Here is a 19,851-nt window from a genome sequence, read left to right on the forward strand (position 1 = left end):
CCACAGTTCCCCCAAAGGGGACCGGGACCAGCCAGGATCCCAAACCAAACAATGCCCAGGCCAGCGAGTCAGCAGTCCCCTGTGCACTGCTAGACGCCAGCTCCTCAGGGAGCAGCAGCTGCCCGGGGCACAAAGAAAGTACAGGGAGGTCACAGGTATCTGAGAACCGGCCCGATGCTAGGAACCACGGCAGCAGTCCCAATAGCAGGCAATTCGAGCCAACCGGGTTCCCACTGCCAGCACTGGGCACTGTACCACCACCAGACTGCAGGGACACAATCCAGCAGCTCTGGAACTAGTTTGTCCTTACGCACCAGTCACTGCATCGATGAGGTTACTCACCAGTCTAACATACTTGTCTCACAATGGAACCACAAATGTAATGCAAACCTGTTTTCCTGAACTTGAATGTATATGAATGCAATGAGCCTCCGGCATAACCTATATGTGGGCGGGGGGGAGAGCGGAGAATGGAGTGGTCAGGGACACACACAAACAGCAACCAACAGCACTCTATTGCACCAACCACTCACCCAAGATTGAAACGACCTGTCAAGGGTCAACCAGATAGAGCCCACATCGAGCTAAGCCCAGAGGACAGTCAATGCAGAAGCGATTTGCACTAAAGGCTTAGGGGAGAGTGATGTCATGTATCCTACGTGGCTACTGTTGCTACTATCACAAGGTGTGCCACCAGAGGGCACAGCAGTGGGAGACTTGTAGGTTACCTGTACAGGTGTGCCTGGCCTAGTAAAAAAGGTAGGCCACCAGGTGTGATCTTCTCTCTGGAATTAACAAATAAAGGACTAAGGTCACCACAGTTCAAGTACAACACACTGCCTCGTGGAGTCATTACTACAGCATCTAAGGACACAACAGATCCCACATTAGGTTGAATGATTTTACACGCATCCCTGGCAACCACCTAAAACTGGCATTAGGCCCCTTGTATATGTTAATGATCTGCCAATTAATTGATAATCGGTCAAATTAGGTGCGCTGAGCGGAACAGGTGCTGGGTTTGGTCCGTTCAAGTTTTCCTGTCATGCGTGCGGCCTAGCAAGTGACCGGCACCAAAAAGGCAAGTTTAAAAAAAAAATTTTCAAAATCATATTGAGTTTCCATTAATTTATCAACTGGCTGTGGCTTTTTTGTTTTTTTCTTGTTGTGCAATTATCCAGATCAGCAATTGCAGGTAAATTTAGCCTGCAATTATTTCAAACAATGATTTCTAAGGTATTGCTAGTATGGATGCAGTTTCTTTGATAAAATGTTATTACAGTTCTTTCAAAAGGCAAGTGCCATTGTCAATTTATCTGCAATTGCTGTTTGTTGGCAGGGGTGTAATAGGTGTTAAATTCACAATCAGCTACAATTGTGACAGAACACTGGAATGCTTTTATTGGGATACAGAAGGACAAAACCAATTTGGAAAGCACACACAATCGCGAAAGATTTATTTTCTTATGCTGCAGAAAAAACAACTTTCTATTAGCACGATACTGAAGATAATAACACATGTGCTTCTGTGATATATAATGCTGAAAATGGGTGGTGAGAAGTAAGATGACCATGGCTATAAAAGAATGAAAAAAATAAATTTGTACAAAATTTAAAATGCACCAAAGGCAGCTGTCAGCAAAGCAAACACATCAGTGGCACCAGAACCCAAACTCCTCAGTTCAATACTGCTTCATATTCAATTGCTTATGAATTGTATTGTGCTTCAGCACCAAGACAGTGAGGTGAGAAATTTCTTTACACAGAGGGTTGTTAGAGCATGGAATACTTTGCCATAGGGAATGGTTGAGACAGAGAACATTCCATGCTTTAAGGGGAAATTGGCTAAATATTTTTGAAGTAGAGGAAGGTATAGAGCTATAGTGAGAGAGTAGACCAGTGGGATGAGTTTTGGATCATTCTAATGAAGAGCTGCCACTGACACAATGAAGTGAATGGCCGGCCCCCTTTTTGTGCTGCAAGCTTCTATGGTTCTGCGGTTTGTTATAGGCGTTCTCATCAAGTTAGTTAACTATCAATATTTGTTGCTGTATGATTTGGTTGATCAGTATTATCCTCTTATTGCACTATTCACTCCATGCTGTTTTGTGTCATGTGCTTGGAAATTCAGCCTGTGTTTTAACATTTTTGTTCCATCTATTGAGTTCGACATAAACATCTTGCAATATGTTTGTTCAAATACACAAGCCTCCATAGCTTATCTCCGACAGAAACCATTGTTGATAACTATTCTGTTGTGAACAAAATAAACATTAAATCAAGTGCCTCCTGTTGGGGGACACTCCAAACACTTTTCAAGTGCCCCCTTTTTATTTTTTATTTTTTTTGAGAGCACTGAAACACAAATTATACAAGTGCCCCCTGACTAAAAGGGGGAGGTGGGGGGGCACTAAAATCGGCAAATTAAACATATTATCATTTAGACATAAAATCAAATTAAAATTTGGTTGCCGGGGGTAACGATGCACTCCAGTCCCTCCAGTGCCTAGCTCTCGACCATTTTTGACAAATCTTTTGGGGGGGGGGACAAAATAAATAGTTAAATCAAGTGCCCCCCGATCTGGGGGACACTCCAGCCACTTTTCAACTGCCCTCTTTTTTTATTTTTTTTTGTGTTTTTTTTCAACTGCCCTCTTTTTTTATTTTTTTGGTTTTTTTGGGGGGTTTTTTGTGTTTTTTTTCGTGATTTTTCTGGGCATTAAAATAATTTTTTTTTCCAAGTGCCCCCTATAAAAGGGGAGGGGGACACTAAAAACACCGGCAATTAAAACAAATTAAACTTTAAAACATAAAATCAAATTAAAATTTGGTTGCCGGGGGTGATGATGCACTCCAGTCCCTCCGGCGCCCACCTCTCGCGGAAGGCCGCGAGCGTACCGGTGGACACCGCGTGCTCCATCTCCAAGGACACCCTGGCGCGGATGTACGCGCGGAAGAGAGGCAGGCAGTCAGGCTGAACGACCCCCTCGACCGCCTGCTGCCTGGACCGGCTGATGGCACCCTTGGCCGTGCCCAGGAGCAGTCCTACGAGGGGGCCCTCAGACCTACCCACTCCCCTCCGCACAGGGTGCCCAAAGATCAGGAGTGTGGGACTGAAGTGCAACCAGAATTACAATTCTTGACAATGATCATGACGATAAGTACAGGTGAGGGTAATCTAGCTCATTCCTCCAGAGAAATCTACACACCCTCCTTCTGGTTGCTCAATTATCATTAACCATTGCTGACTTCTGCTCAGCAATGGAAGCGTGTGATGATTGAGAGTGATGAATCATCAGCCATAAGTGAAATAGTTCTGTAGGCTGGGCAAGAAAAAAAGACTTGCATTTATATAGTGCCTTTCACAACCTCATCCCAAATCAGTTTACAGCCAATTAAGTACTTTTGAGTTGATTAATGGACTGTTTGGGTTGAATAACTTTGTAACTTTTAATTATTTCTGTCAATTTCGATGTAACAGGTTCACACTTGTGGTACCTTGCACTTCAAAGTTCTGTATAATCTGCAACAAATGGTTTGTTGTATGGATAATTGCCACAGCAATTCTATAATTAAACAGCTGTGGATGGTATCTTGTTCCGTTGTAGCAGTTGTTAGTGTTTGCTTATTTTCACTCTTACAATGTTGTATTTGTTTGATGCCCAATGTCTGGAATTCTAACATACCATATATTTGGCTAAATTCACAGTCTTCCAGGGTCATGTTCAGGTCCCTCAGTCGCCATAATCTTTGACGAGGTGCAGCTTAGGACAATTTGAGAAATTTATATCGTCGTTGCAAAGGAAGTAGAACAAGTTTCAGTGTAAAAAAAAGAAAGCTCAAATATATTATGAATACTGTAAAACTCAGCCTTGCGCTGCTTGCTCATGCTCTAACAGAACTTCCTCCTGTCTCAATTACCTAACCGACTGTACCTACAGTAAAACATAGAATGGAATATGTTTTAGGTATTCGCTTCAATGTGTCTCAAAATATAGAATTTATCCAATACAAGGCATAGAATCAAATATATTGAAACACCACATACAGTCCTGCCTCGAATTTATACCTAAACTGATCTAATTGGCTTTGATATCAAAACTGAGAGCACAAAATGAAAATTATTGGGGCCGAAATTGGTCGTCCGTCCATTTCTCGGTGGTATACCACCGGGTACCACTAGGGTGGAGTGTGCACGATTCTCATCAGTTTTTTTTTGGCACTATGCCGGGCGGAGTGCAGCCGGCCGTGTGCGGGCGGTGAGTCCTTTACACTCAGGAATCTTCAAGTCCCGAATTCTGCACACGTGCACGCTGCTGCGAAGCTCCGCCCTCCTGAGAGATACAGACCAGAATCGACAGAGACTGTAAGCCTGAGAGCGATGTGCAGGCATGTGTGGGGGGTGAGGGTGGGGGGGGGGGGGCGATGAGGACACTGTTTGGGGGGGGAAAGGTCGCAACTTGGGGAGGGGGATATCACTTCTTGAGGGGGGGATTGCTACTTGGGGGTAAGATTGCTGTGGGGGGGGTAGTGACAGATCACTGTGAGGGAGTGGGGGGGGAGGATAGACTGGGGGCAAGAGAGACTGGAGACAGATAAAAACATTTTCACAGGTGAAGTTGCATACCGCCGACTGAAGATCGACTTAAAACCATCTTTTCCAGGGCGGTCTGCAGGGTCGGCGGTATGTCGGTGGTAAGTCATCAATTTAACAATTTTGGGCGGTATGTCGGTGGTGTGCAGGAGCGGACGGTATGCATACTGCCCGGCGGTATGTCGCTGATGAATTTTCCGCCGAGCAGTATGTTGGTATTTTTCGATCAATTTTGTTATTTTGGGCGGTATGTCAGTGGTCCGCGGGCGGTATGCGGCAGTCTGTCCACCAATTTCGGGCCCACTCAATTTTCTACTCATTATTACATTGATGAGCACTTAAATAAAAGAACAAACAACCACCAAACCACATGCTGCTCGTCACTCACTGTCAGCTACTATCAACATCAAAACACAGCAGGGCTTATTTTCATATCCGACATTTGTCAGGCAGATGGAGCGACCGCGAGAACCGATCGGAGCAGTGAAAAAGGGGAGCACAAAAAGTTAGTATGCAGGAACAGCAAGTAATCAGGAAGGCAAATGGAATGTTGGCCTTTATTGAAAGGGGGATAGAGTATAAAAGTAGGGAAATCCTGCTCCAACTGTTGGTAAGACCACCCCTTGAGTACTGCGTACAGTTTTGGTCTCCTTATTTACGGAAGAATATCCTTGCATTGGAGACAGTTCAGAGAAGGTTCACGAGGTTGTTTCCTGAGATGAAGGGGTTGTCTTATGAAGAAAGGTTGAGCAGGTTGGGCCTATATTCATTGGAGTTTAGAAAAACAAGGGGTGATCTTACTGAAACATGTAAGATTCTGAGGGGGTTCGACAGAGTTGATGGAGAGAGGATATTTCCCCTCGTGGGGGAATCTAGAACTAAGGGGCATAGTTTCAGAATAAGGGGTCGCCCATTTAAAACAGAAACGAGGAAGAATTTCTTCTCTCAGATGGTGGTGAATCTTTGGAATTCTCTGCCCCAGAGAGCTGAGGAGGCTGAGTCACTGAATATATTTTGAATGATAAGGGAGTGAAGGGTTATGGGGAGTGGGCGGGGAAGTGGAGTTGAGGCCAGGATCAGATCAGCTATGATCTTATTGAATGGCAGAGCAGGCTCGAGGGGCCAAATGGCCTACTCCTGCTCCTATTTCTTATGTTCCGTCCAACGGATGATATCTGTGGAGGGAGCGCAGCCAACATTTGTGGTCTGGTCTTATTTAAATAAACAGATGAGCTGCCAGCAGTAATGCTACTGCTTACAGGCAGATCGTCATTTGGAAATCTAGCGTGACATAGACTGATGGACCCAAGAATTCGGCCACGTAGCGTCCCACTTTTCAAGCACTATGCGGCCTACTAAGACCCTACGATGGTAGGCAGGAAGCGCGAACACATGTCTGGCCGGAAGTGCACTAACCGCCATATTGCATAAGGCCAACAAGAGATGTCCTTTATTTACTCCCAAAGTGGCCATTAGGCTGCTTGAGATCCCGCTCATACATGGGTTTACCCTGAGGCAGCCAGCGCCATCGCGAGCTGCACTCAAGGAAACCAGCCCTACAGAATGCCTGCATGAGAAAGGTATGTTACTTACCGTTGAATGTGGAGCTGAGAGGAGCAGGATTGCTGCTCCCGACCCCACATTAAACCACCCTCCCAATCGCTGCTGCTCCCTCACCCAACCCTGCCACTCCACCCGGTACCGGGATCCCCGAACCCCAAACTCCCTCCCTGCACAAACTTCCCAAGACCCACGTGCCCACATCCCGAGGCCCACAATCCCCCCTTGAGACCTGCGATACCCTCCCCGTGATGCGTGATGTCCCCCACTCCCCCGAAACACCCCCATGGAGACAATTGATCCCCTGAGTCCTCCACGAAACGTGTAATCATCTCTGAGCCCCACTAGTCCCCCTGAGGACACCACTTATCTGCTTAGTCTCCTCCTGCAGTGATGGGGGATTCAAATGAGGTCCGAGGCCCAATATCCACTTGTGTGCAGGGTAAATAGGGAACAAGGAATTTCTCGGTCATAGTATTGAACAAAGTACGAGTTAACCTGGAGGATTCAAATAATGGTGTCGATTTTCATCTATCAATCTGGATGGGGTGCAGTCAGGCAAATTAGTCAAGGAGCACTGCACACTCGCTGATTTTCCTTCTCTTAATTTAAATGGAAGAAAAGTGAAGCAGGCTCTGTCACCAACGTGTGATGCTCTCCGTTTGATATTCCTTTCTGCACTCTGCCCAGCTGGTGCTCAATACCCAGAGGGTAAAGGTGAAAATCTGCCTCCATGTTGTCAAACTACTCGAGCTGTATTCTCAGTTTATAATGTAATCAAAAACCTTTCATCATCATAACAGTTCCTCGCGATCGAGGAAGACTTGCTTCCACTCTAAAAATGAATTCTTAGGTGACTGAACAGTCCAATACAGGAATTACAGTCTCTGTCACAGGTTGAAGGAAAGGGTGGGTGGGACTGGTTTGCTTCAAGCTCCTTTCGCTGCCTGCGCTTGATTTCTGCATGCTCTCGGTGATGAGACTCGAGGTGCTCAGCGCCCTCCCGAATGCACTTCCTCCACTTAGGGCGGTCTTTGATCAGGGACTCCCAGGTGTCTTCTATAACAGTGATTAAACTTTAGCATTGTTGTTGCTTATCTAAGGGTTAAGTCATGGCAGGACAGCTCGGTCACATGTTATGCTCCTCCTGTACCATGTGGGAACTCAGGGACGACACCAGTGTTCCTGACGACTACGTGTGCGGGAAGTGTATCCGCCTCCAGCTCCTGACGGACCGCGTTGCGGAGTTGGAGCTGAGGGTGGATTCACTCTGGAGCATCCACGATGCTGAGAATGACGTGAGTAGCACGTGTAGCGAGTTGGTCGTACCACAGGGAAAGGGTCCACAGCCAGATAGGGAATGGAAGACCAGCAGGAAGAGCAGTGCAAGGAAGGTAGTGCAGGGGTCCCCTGTGGTCGTCCCCTGCAAAACAGAAACACTGCTTTGGGTACTGTTGGGGGGGATGACTCATCAGGGGAGGGCAGCAGCAGCCAAGTTCATGGCACCGTGGCTGGCTCTGTTGCACAGGAGGGCAGGAAAAAGAGTGGGAGAGCGAGTGATAGGAGATTCAATTGTAAGGGGAATAGATAGGCGTTTCTGCGGCCGCAACCGAGACTCCAGGATGGTATGTTGCCTCCCTGGTGCAAGGGTCAAGGATGTCTCGGAGCGGGTGCAGGACATTCTAAAAAGGGAGGGAGAACAGCCAGTTGTCATGGTGCACATTGGTACCAACGACATAGGTAAAAAAAAGGGATGAGGTCCTACGAAATGAATTTAAGGAGCTCGGAGCTAAATTAAAAAGTAGGACCTCAAAAGTAGTAATCTCGGGATTGCTACCAGTGCCACGTGCTAGTCAGAGTAGGAATCGCAGGATAGCGCAGATGAATACGTGGCTTGAGCAGTGGTGCAGCAGGGAGTGATTCAAATTCCTGGAGCATTGGAACCGGTTCTGGGGGAGGTGGGACCAGTACACACCGGACGGTCTGCACCTGGGCACGACTGGAACAAATGTCCTAGGGGGAGTGTTTGCTGGTGCTGTTGGGGAGGAGTTAAACTAATATGGCAGGGGGATGGGAACCAATGCAGGGAGACAGAGGGAAACAAAAAGGAGACAAAAGCAAAAGACAGAAAGGAGATGAGTAAAAGTGGAGGGCAGAGAAACCCAAGGCAAAGAACAAAAAGGGCCACCGTACAGCAAAATTCTAAAACGACAAAGGGTGTTAAAAAAACAAGCCTGAAGGCTTTGTGTCTTAATGCAAGGAGTATCCGGAATAAGGTGGATGAATTAACTGTGCAAATAGATGTTAACAAATATGATGTGATTGGGATTACAGAGACGTGGCTCCAGGATGATCAGGGCTGGGAACTCAACATTCAGGGGTATTCAACATTCAGGAAGGATAGAATCAAAGGAAGAGGAGGTGGGGTAGCATTGCTGGTTAAGGAGGAGATTAATAATGCAATAGTTAGGAATGACATTAGCTTGGATGATGTGGAATCTATATGGGTAGAGCTGCAGAACACCAAAGGGCAAAAAACGTTAGTGGGAGTTGTGTACAGACCTCCAAACAGTAGTAGTGATGTTGGGGAGGGCATCAAACAGGAAATTAGGGGTGCATGCAATAAGGGTGCAGCAGTTATAATGGGTGACTTTAATATGCACATAGATTGGGCTAACCAAACTGGAAGCAATACAGTGGAGGAGGATTTCCTGGAGTGCATAAGGGATGGTTTTCTAGACCAATATGTCAAGGAACCAACTAGAGGGGAGGCCATCTTAGACTGGGTGTTGTGTAATGAAAGAGGATTAATTAGCAATCTCGTTGTGTGAGGCCCCTTGGGGAAGAGTGACCATAATATGGTGGAATTCTGCATTAGGATGGAGAATGAAACAGTTAATTCAGAGACCATGGTCCAGAACTTAAAGAAGGGTAACTTTGAAGGTATGAGGCGTGAATTAGCTGGATAGATTGGCGAATGATACTTAAGGGGTTGACTGTGGATGGGCAATGGCAAACATTTAGAGGCCGCATGGATGAACTACAACAATTGTACATTCCTGTCTGGCATAAAAATAAAAAGGAAAGATGGCTCAACCGTGGCTATCAAGGGAAATCAGGGATAGTATTAAAGCCAAGGAAGTGGCATACAAATTGGCCAGAAATAGCAGCGAACCCAGGGACTGGGAGAAATTTAGAATTCAGCAGAGGAGGACAAAGGATTTGATTAGGGCAGAGAAAATGGAGTACGAGAAGAAGCTTGCAGGGAACATTAAGACGGATTGCAAAAGTTTCTAGAGATATGTAAAGAGAAAAAGGTTAGTAAAGACAAACGTAGGTCCCCTGCAGTCAGAATCGGGGAAGTCATAACGGGGAACAAAGAAATGGCGGACCAATTGAACAAGTACTTTGGTTCGATATTCACTAAGGAGGACACAAACAACCTTCCGGATATAAAAGGGGTCAGAGGGTCTAGTAAGGAGGAGGAACTGAGGGAAATCCTTATTAGTCGGGAAATTATGTTGGGGAAATTGATGGGATTGAAGACCGATAAATCCCCAGGGCCTGATGGACTGCATCCCAGAGTACTTAAGAAATAGCGGATGCATTGACAGTCATTTTCCAACATTCCATTGACTCTGGATCAGTTCCTATGGAGTGGAGGGTAGCCAATGTAACCCCACTTTTTAAAAAAAGAGGGAGAGAGAAAACAGGGAATTATAAACCGGTCAGCCTGACATCGGTAGTGGGTAAAATGATGGAATCAATTATTAAGGATGTCATAGCAGCGCATTTGGAAAGAAGTGACATGATAGGTCCAAGTCAGCATGGATTTGAGAAAGGGAAATCATGCTTGACAAATCTTCTGGAATTTTTTGAGGATATTTCCAGTAAAATGGACAAGGGAGAACCAGTTGATGTGGTATATTTGGACTTTCAGAAGGCTTTCGACAAGGTCCCAAACAAGAGATTAATTTGCAAAGTTAAAGCACATGGGATTGGGGTAGTGTGCTGACATGGATTGAGAACTGGTTGTCAGACAGGAAGCAAAGAGTAGGAATAAATGGGGACTTTTCAGAATGGCAGGCAGTGACTAGTGGGGTACCGCAAGGTTCTGTGCTGGGGCCCCAGCTGTTTACACTGTACATTAATGATTTAGACGAGGGGATTAAATGTAGTATCTCCAAATTTGCGGATGACACTAAGTTGGGTGGCAGTGTGAGCTGCGAGGAGGATGCTATGAGGCTGCAAAGCGACTTGGATAGGTTAGGTGAGTGGGCAAATGCATGGCAGATGAAGTATAATGTGGATAAATGTGAGGTTATTCACTTTGGTGGTAAAAACAGAGAGACAGACTATTATCTGAATGGTGACAGATTAGGAAAAGGGGAGGTGCAACGAGACCTGGGTGTCATGGTACATCAGTCATTGAAGGTTGGCATGCAGGTACAGCAGGCGGTTAAGAAAGCAAATGGCATGTTGGCCTTCATAGCGAGGGGATTTGAGTACAGGGGCAGGGAGGTGTTGCTACAGTTGTACAGGGCCTTGGTGAGGCCACACCTGGAGTATTGTGTACAGTTTTGGTCTCCTAACCTGAGGAAGGACATTCTTGCAATTGAGGGAGTGCAGCGAGGGTTCACCAGATGGCGGGACTGACCTTTCAAGAAAGATTGGATCAACTGGGCTTGTATTCACTGGAGTTCAGAAGAATGAGAGGGGACCTCATAGAAACATTTAAAATTCTGAAGGGTTTAGACAGGTTAGATGCAGAAAGAATGTTCCCAATGTTGGGGAAGTCCAGAACCAGGGGACACAGTCTAAGGATAAGGGGTAAGCCATTTCGGACCGAGATGAGGAGAAACTTCTTCACCCAGAGAGTGGTGAACCTGTGGAATTCTCTACCACAGAAAGTTGTTGAGGCCAATTCACTAAATATATTCAAAAAGGAGTTAGATGAAGTCCTTACTGCTAGGGGGATCAAGGGGTATGGTGAGAAAGCAGGAATGGGGTACTGAAGTTGCATGTTCAGCCATGAACTCATTGAATGGCGGTGCAGGCTAGAAGAGCCGAATGGCCTACTCCTGCACCTACTTTCTATGTTTCTATGTTTCTATGTGTCAGTGGGGATGTCGCACTTTATCAAGGAGGCTTTGAGGGTGTCCTTGAAATGTTTCTTCTACCCACCTTTGGCTCGGTTGCCGTGTAAGAGTTCCGAGTAGAGCGCTTGCTTTGGGAGTCTCGTGTCTGGCATACGAATAATGTGGCCTGCCCAGCGGAGCTGGTCGAGTGTGGTCAGTGCTTCAATGCTGGGGATGTTGGCCTGGTCGAAGACGTTAATGTTGGTGCGTCTGTCCTCCCAGGGGATTTGCAGGATCTTGCGGAGACATCGTTGGTGGTATTTCTCCAGTGATTTGAGGTGTCTACTGTACATGTATACACTGTACTGTATACTGTGACATTGTAACACTCCTTTAGATCCCATACACACAGTAACAGCTGTGCTCCTGTTAAAGTGTCATTGTGTTTACCATCTCATCTCTGATGCAGCCGATTAGAAAAAATAGATAGGAGGTGGACTGGTCATTTAAATATTATAATGAGGCTGCATGCCTCAGCTTAAACCTGTCTTCCAGGTTTGGACCTGGCCAGCCGGGCTTCTTGGAAACCCAATAGATAAAGGGAGGCGAGGATTACTTCATTGAAAAGGTAAGTTCATTTACAGCACTGCTTGTGGGCCAGGAGGAGTGTTTTCCCCCGCCCTTCCAATCATGCCTTTTTCTCTGCCACCCCCGCCATCAGACACCCCACCCTCCATCCACAGACCCCCTTCCCCACAGCCCCTCCCACCACACTCCCACTAATGCAGCAGCAAGCTCCCTATCTTCACCCGTGGCTGCGGCCTCCTCCAGAGAGGGAGACAAGCCTGTCAAACAGGTTGGATTCCGGGCGGGGATACTGTTTAAAAAAAAACCACATGCTGTGGATTTAAAACTCCCGAACAAAACTGCTCCACCTCGCTTACACAACCAGTCAGTATCAGGGCCCATGTCTCACTCGTGAGCAACACGAGGCTTACAGAATTGCAAAATCTTTGCTTCTTCCCTTTTTAAAAGTCATTGTGCCCCATTAGCCATTTCTCTTGCCCGGATGCAGAATAGGCGGAGTACATTAGATGTGCACTTTGCCTATCCAAATCTGGATTCCCGAGAATTTGGTAAGCCAGGTCATTAGAGTAGCCCAGTTGAAACCCCGAGTAGGTCCTTATGTTGAGAATGGGGTGCAGAAACATGGGGAAAATGGAGAACCAAAAATCCACTGAGTCCCTGGGAAGAAAATTTGAAACTTACCTTTAAGATCCTCTTTTGAGGTGGGCTTAGCGCAAGGCCCAGCTTCTTGGGACAATGCTGGAAATGGGTGCACCTTGCTCAAAGTGGGAGAAAACGATACAGGAGGGCCAGGAACATCCCGTCCTGCCTCATTAAAATCGCAACATCAGGCCTGTCCCTATTGCAGGAGCTGGGTCCGATCTGCCAATTTGGGGAACCCTAGAAATCCCAGGACAGCATCAAGGGGGCAGAGGTATGATATAATGGAACTCTCCCCTCTTTTCCTTGAGTAGGAATATCTTTTCCATTCGCTCCCTCTCTTTAGCTTTACCATACACCATTTTCTAGCCAAAAAGACAGAGAAGTGATCTGTTACCAGTTAGTCAATGGTGCCACAGGAAAGTGCACTTTGTCTCAGCTCCCTCAGACAGTCCTGTTACGATTGGGAACTAATCCACTGGGGAATCATAATAGCAGATTTTTGTTCTAACATTATGCGGCACGTTTATTGGTACATCAGTGCGCCATTGCATTAAACTACCCCAGCAATATGTTTTTTAAATAATTTACCTCTTAGAAACACTATTATAATTAGTGTAAGCAATGAATCACAGCGAAACTCTCTAAGTTGTTTACATGTCATAATTAACGCCTCACCGTGAGGTTGATTGGGAAAGTGAAATAACTCACACGTTCAGGATTATTTAATAGTTTCCCGACCTCAAATGGTGTTCAGGGCATTCAGTCCAGCCCGGACTCGAGGACTGCATGGAGCACGAACTGATTTCAGTCTTTCAATCACTTAAATTAAGTTTACACAGAATAACAGAATGAACATTTATATAATAACATTAGCCCATTCAGTACCATCCGCGGATTTACTTTGTCTCAAGTGTGATCTCCAAGAATTTTCCTCCAGCTTTAATAAACTCAGTACAAGTACTCATAATGCAACCTGCAGTTATAGTGAAATTGAGATATTTATGTATTTCTTTTTTCTATCAGTAATAATTTCAGATGAATCTTTCAGATCTGCTGAGGTAAGACCTAATTTTGATTTGTTGTTATTGCATTTATACCAATGTAGCTGAACATATAGCTCAGGTTCGCTTTTCCTCACCTTTGATGCAATATTTTTCACAATAATCTAATTCAACATGTCACTTCCTTATAAATTCTCGTTCAACCATATTACAGCACCTCGAAGGAAACATTTCCAAAAAATAGCGGATTCGAATTTCCTCAAACTTTCTGCCGCTGCGCTGCTGTAAGCTTGTCGGAGGTGTGGCGGAAACCTCATTTATGCGCATAAACAGAATTTCCATTACACTTCTGACAAAATTACAGTGGTGCAGGGGCAGAAAGTCCAAGGAAATTCAGAGCCAAAGTCTTAGCTAGCCTTTACTTGTTTTAGGGGGGTGATGTCAGTGCTATTTTGGACTAAGTGCCCACAAATCTCCTGGGCCAGATGGGATAAATCCTAGAATTCTCAAGGAAATAGAGGAAAACAGTGATGCCTTGGTTGATATTTTTCATAGGAACACAGGAACAGGAGTAGGCTATTCACCCCCTCGAGCCTGTTCCACCATTCAATTACATCATAGCTATTCTGCATCTCAAATCCATTTACCCGCCTTGGTTCCATATACCTTAATACCCTTGCCTAACAAAATTATATCGATCTCGGGTTTGACATTTTTTATTGACCTAGCTGCAACAACTTTTGGGGGAGAGAGTTCCAGATTTCCATTACCCTTTGTGTGAAGAAGTGCTTTCTGACATCAGCCCTGAACAGCCTCGCTCTAATTTTAACATTAAGCCCTCTTGTTCTGGATTCTCCCACCAGAGGAAATGGCTTTCAGCTACCCTATCAAATCCTTTAATCATCTTAAACACCTCAATTAGATCATCCCTTAAACTTCTATATTCAAGGCAATATAAGCCGAGTCTATGCAACCCATCCTCATAATTTAACTCTTTTAGCCCTGAATCATTCTGGTGAATCTGTGCTGCACCCATTTCGAGACCAATATATCCTTCCTGAGGTGTGGTGCCCAGAAATGAACGCAGTGCTCCAGATGCGGTCCACCCAGAGATTTATACAACTGCAGCATAACTTGAGATAAAGGCTAACATTCCATTAGCCTTTTTAATTATTTTTTGTATCAGTAGCTTTTGATGACAGGGAGATTACTAGGCACCAGGTCAGGCAGTCCATGCCTCATTGTATGACTAACTGTATCCAAATGCCCTGAGACACCTATTAAACAATGTTTAAAAAGAACTAGCTGTGCAGGCTGCAAGTCAGCAGGAAGCCAATTGTAGAGCTGTGCTATCTACTGAAAGGACTACTGCAACCAACCCACCCGACCATAGGGATAGCACTGCCAGTGGTAGTCAGGGTCATTTCCTCTGGTGGGAGAATCCAGAACAAGGGGGCATAATGTTAAAATTAGAACTAGGCTGTTCAGGGCTGATGTTTGTTTTCATTTCTTTCCAGGTGAGCATATCAACTGCAGTATCAACCAATGTGCTGTCCACACATGTATCAAACAATGGGCTGATGCATAGGTGAGCTTAGCCAGCACTTTCATTTCCTGTCACACTGAATAGCAACAACAACATAACTCAGCTGGCCTATGTCACTGTACTGCTATAGTTACAGAGATAGCAGGGTTATTGATGGTAGCCACATGGTCATCTAGCCAGCAATTTCTTGCTTCTTCTCTGTCACCATCATCTCTTTCTCCTCTGTGTACTGTGACACACCCAGTGCTACCCCCTCAGGCTCACGAAGTGTATTCCCTACAATGAGCTGGATGCAGAGTGTTGTGAGGTACTGTATAATTCAGTGCTAATGTCAATGCTGTCAGGATGTTCTAACAGGCCTACAATGATAGAAAATGTCACACCCTGCCTCCAAGAAACATCTCCAAATAGAGCTTTCATTGAAAAATTCTAACTGTGATGTTTAAGTGGTTATGTATAAGTCTGTGTCAGAATGGCCTAGAAATCCCGGTCGAGGTCTTCCCGTAGGCAAACGACTGAAAAAAGGGAAAAAATGTGCATTTACCTTTTCCTGCTGCGTCCATTCGAGATCCCAATCCTGAGGCCTAACTCCCTGCGTGTTGCAGCGCGTGCACTTTGGAACGTCCATAAGCTGGAGTTGGAGTCACATGGCTCTGGGCAGCCAATCAAGGTACATTATTTTCTCATTCATAATAATGGGAACTCCGTAAGTTGGAGTTCCCACTTTTATGAATGAGAACCCCACCCCCCAAACACCCAAAATACTAATAAAAAAAAGAAAATATACACTACATATTTAAGACTCATTTAAATTAAAGTTATTAATGTCTTATTAAAAAAAAATTATCCTTTTTTTAAAAACGTTTTTTTAATTATGCTTTAAAATAAACTTACCATAGTGGGGAGGGTTTTTAACAATAAAATATGTTTTTATAACTTTATTTTAAAATGTTTATGTGTGTTTTATGCGCCTGCTTTTATCAGGTGCAAGAATTTTGAGGACATTTGCTGGGCAAGATATGGGTAAATCCCGCAATCTTGCCCAAGCAAATGTCCTCACTCCCAATCTGCGGATCATCTGTCAAGCTCCAGCTTGACAGATCGGAAACGCCAACTTTCAGCGCATGCGCATTGCACGCTGAAAACCGGCTGTTCCAATGCCTTCCCGGGTGCGTAGAAACTTCATACTAGATTCAGTAGGGAGGGGAGTAAAGCTGGAATTAGAATGCAAAAATAAAGAAATTGAGTTTGAAGGAGAGCGGAAACAAGCAGGAAAAAAGGGTAAAAAAACAAACTTAGAGGCACTTTGTCTAAATGCACGTAGCATTTGTAACAAAATAGATGAGTTGACAGTACAAATTGAGACAAATGGGTATGATCTGGTAGCCATTACAGAGACGTGGTTGCAAGGTGACCAGGACTGGGAATTAAATATTCAGCGGTACTTAACAATCCTGAAGGACAGACAGAAAGGAGAAGAGGTGGGGTAGCTCTATTGATAAAGGATGGAATCACTGCAATAGTAAGAAATGATATTGGCTCAAATGATAAGCGTGTTGAAACAGTGTGCGTGGAGATAAGGAACAATAAGGGGAAAAAGTCACTGGTGGGCATAGTCTATAGGCCCCCTAACAATAGCAACTCTGGTGGACGGAGCATAAATCAGGAAATAGTGGGGGCTTGTAAAAAGGGAACAGCAATAATCATGGGTGATTTTAACCTCCATATTGATTTGACAAATCAAATTGGTCAGGGTAGCCTGGAGAAGGAGTTCATAGAGTCCGAAAGAGATGGGTTCCTTGAGCGTATGTAACGGAACCAACCAGGGGGCAGGGTATCTTAGATCTGGTCCTGTGTAATGAGACAGGATTAATAAACAATCTCCTAGTAAAGGATCCCCTCAGAATGAGTGATCATAGCATGATTGAATTTCAAATTCAGATGGAGGGTGAGAAAGTTGTTCTCTAACCAGAGTACTAAGCTTAAATAAAGGAGACTATTAAGGTATGAGGGCCGAGTTGGGTAAAGTGGACTGGGAAAATAAATTAAAGTGTAGGACAGTTGATGAACAGTGGTGTACATTTAAGGAGATATTTCACAACTCTCAAGAAAAATAAATTCCAGTGAGGAGGAAAGCCGTAAGAGAAAAGATAGCCATCCGTGGCTAACTAAAGAAATAAAGGACGGTATCCTATTAAAAACAAGGGCATACAAATTGGCCAAAACTAGTGGGAGGACAGAAGACTGGGAAGCTTTTAAAAGCCAGCAAAGAAAGACTAAAAAAAATGATTAAGAAAGGGAAGATAGACTATGAAAGTAAACTACCACAAAATATAAAAACAGATAGCAAAAGGAAAAGGGTGACGAAAGTAAATGTTGGTCCCTTAGAGGACAAGACCGGGGAATTAGTAATGGGGAACATGGCAAACATGGCGATGGCAGAAACTCTGAACAAATATTTTGTATCAGTCTTTACAGGTGAGGACATTAACAATATTCTGACAGTGGATAGTCTAGGGGCTGTAGGGGGAGGAACTTAACACAATCACAATCACTAAGGAGGTGGTACTCAGTAAAATAATGGAACTAAAGGCAGATAAGTCTCCTAGACCTGATGGCTTGCATCCTAGGGTCTTAAGAGAAGTAGCGGCAAGGATTGTGGATGCATTGGTTGTAATTTACCAAAATTCCCTGGATTCTGGGGAGGTTCCAGCAGATTGGAAAACTGCAAATGTCATGCCCTTAATTAAAAAAGGAGGCAGACAAAAAGTAGGAAACTATAGACCAGTTAGCCTAACGCCTGTGGTTGAGAAAATGTTGGAGCCCATTATTAAAGCAAAACATATGGAAAAGCAAAATTCGATCAGGCAGAGTCAGCACAGATTTATGAAGGAGAAGTCATGTTTGACAAATTTGCTGGAGTTCTTTGAGGATGTAATGAACAGGGTGGAAAAAGGGGAACCAGTGGATGTGGTGTATTTGGACTTCCAGAAGGCATTTGACAAGATGCCACATAAAAGGTTACTGCACAAGATAAAAGTTCACGGGGTTGGAGGTAATATATTAGTATGGATAGAGGATTGGCTAACTAACAGAGAATATAGAGTCGGGATAAATGGTTCATTCTCTGGTTGGCAACCAATAACTAGTGGAGTGCCAGAGGGATCAGTGCTGGGACCCCAACTATTTACAATCTATATTAACGACTTGGAAGAAGGGACCGAGTGTAACGTAGCCAAGTTTGCTAACGATACAAAGATGAGAGGAAAAGCAATGTGTGAGGAGGACACAAACAATCTGCAAAAGGACATTGACAGGCTAAATGAGTGGGCAAAAATTTGGCAGATGGAGTATAATGTTGGAAAGTGTGAGGTCAGGCAGAAAAAATCAAAGAGCAAGTTATTATTTAAATGGAGAAAGATTGCAAAGTGCCGCAGTACGGCCGGACCTGGGGGTACTTGTGCATGAAACAGAAAAAGATAGTATGCAGGTACAGCAAGTGATCAGGAAGGCCAATGGTATCTTGTCCTTTATTGCAAAGGGGATGGAGTATAAAAGCAGGGAAGTCTTGCTACAACTATATAACGTATTGGTGAGGCCATACCTGGAATATCGCGTGCAGTTTTGGTTTCCATATTTATGAAAGGATATACTTGCTTTGGTGGCAGTTCAGAGAAGGTTCAATAGGTTGATTCTGGGGATGAGGAGGTTGACTTATGAGGAAAGGTTAAGTAGGTTGGGCCTCTACTCATTGGAATTCAGAAGAATGAGAGGTGATCTTATCGAAATGTACAAAGTGGATGCAGAGAGGATGTTTCCACTGTTGGGGGAGAATGGAACTACAGGGCATGATCTTAGAATAAGGGGCTGCTCATTTAAAACAGAGATGAGGAGGAATTTCTTCTCTGAGGGTTGTAAATCTGTGGAATTCGCTGCCTCAGAGAGCTATGGAAGCTGGGACATCGAATAAATTTAATACAGAAATAGACAATTTCTTAAACGATAAGGGGATAAGGGATTATGGGGAGTGGACAGGGGAGTGGAGCTGAGACCATGATCAGATCAGCCATGATCTTATTGAATGGCGGAACAGGTTGGAGGGGCAGTATGGCCTGCTCCTGTTCCTATTTCTTATGTTCTTATGTTCTTATGATTTCTGCCCCAATGAGTTAAGAAGGGAAGCCAGGAATAAGAGTTTAGGGGAGGCCTGAAGTCCCACCTTTCCCTACTCCCTCCATGAAGTTACATGAAAGAACACCTAAGATGAAATCCTTCAAAATCTAGGTATTGTAATTTCTGAGCCCTCCTCCAGTTCAGTTACATTCCCTTGTAATATGTGCTATCTTGGCATACAAACAGCGAAGTACGCCGCAATTTTACTTACCTCGCCAGGTCCATGGCGGGTGACGTCGGTAGCGGGTCCCGACCTCGCTGCTGGCTCCAAACCACTCTGTGAAATGCATTTCCTTTGATGGGGCTTGCGTGTTTCCCGGTCAGTTAGAGGAAGCAGGTCTGGTGACATAATTTGATGACACGTCATCATAGAAACATAGAAACATAGAAAATAGGTGCAGGAGTAGGCCATTTGGCCCTTCGAGCCTGCACCGCCATTCAATGAGTTCATGGCTGAACATGCAACTTCAGTACCCCATTCCTGCTTTCTCGCCATACCCCTTGATCCCCCTAGTAGTAAGTACTACATCTAACTCTTTTTTGAATATATTTAGTGAATTGGCCTCAACAACTTCCTGTGGTAGAGAATTTCACAGGTTCACCACTCTCTGGGTGAAGAAGTTTCTCCTCATCTCGGTCCTAAATGGCTTACCCCTTATCCTTAGTGTG

Source organism: Pristiophorus japonicus, chromosome 5, assembly GCF_044704955.1.
Source record: "Pristiophorus japonicus isolate sPriJap1 chromosome 5, sPriJap1.hap1, whole genome shotgun sequence".
NCBI lineage: Eukaryota > Metazoa > Chordata > Chondrichthyes > Pristiophoridae > Pristiophorus > Pristiophorus japonicus.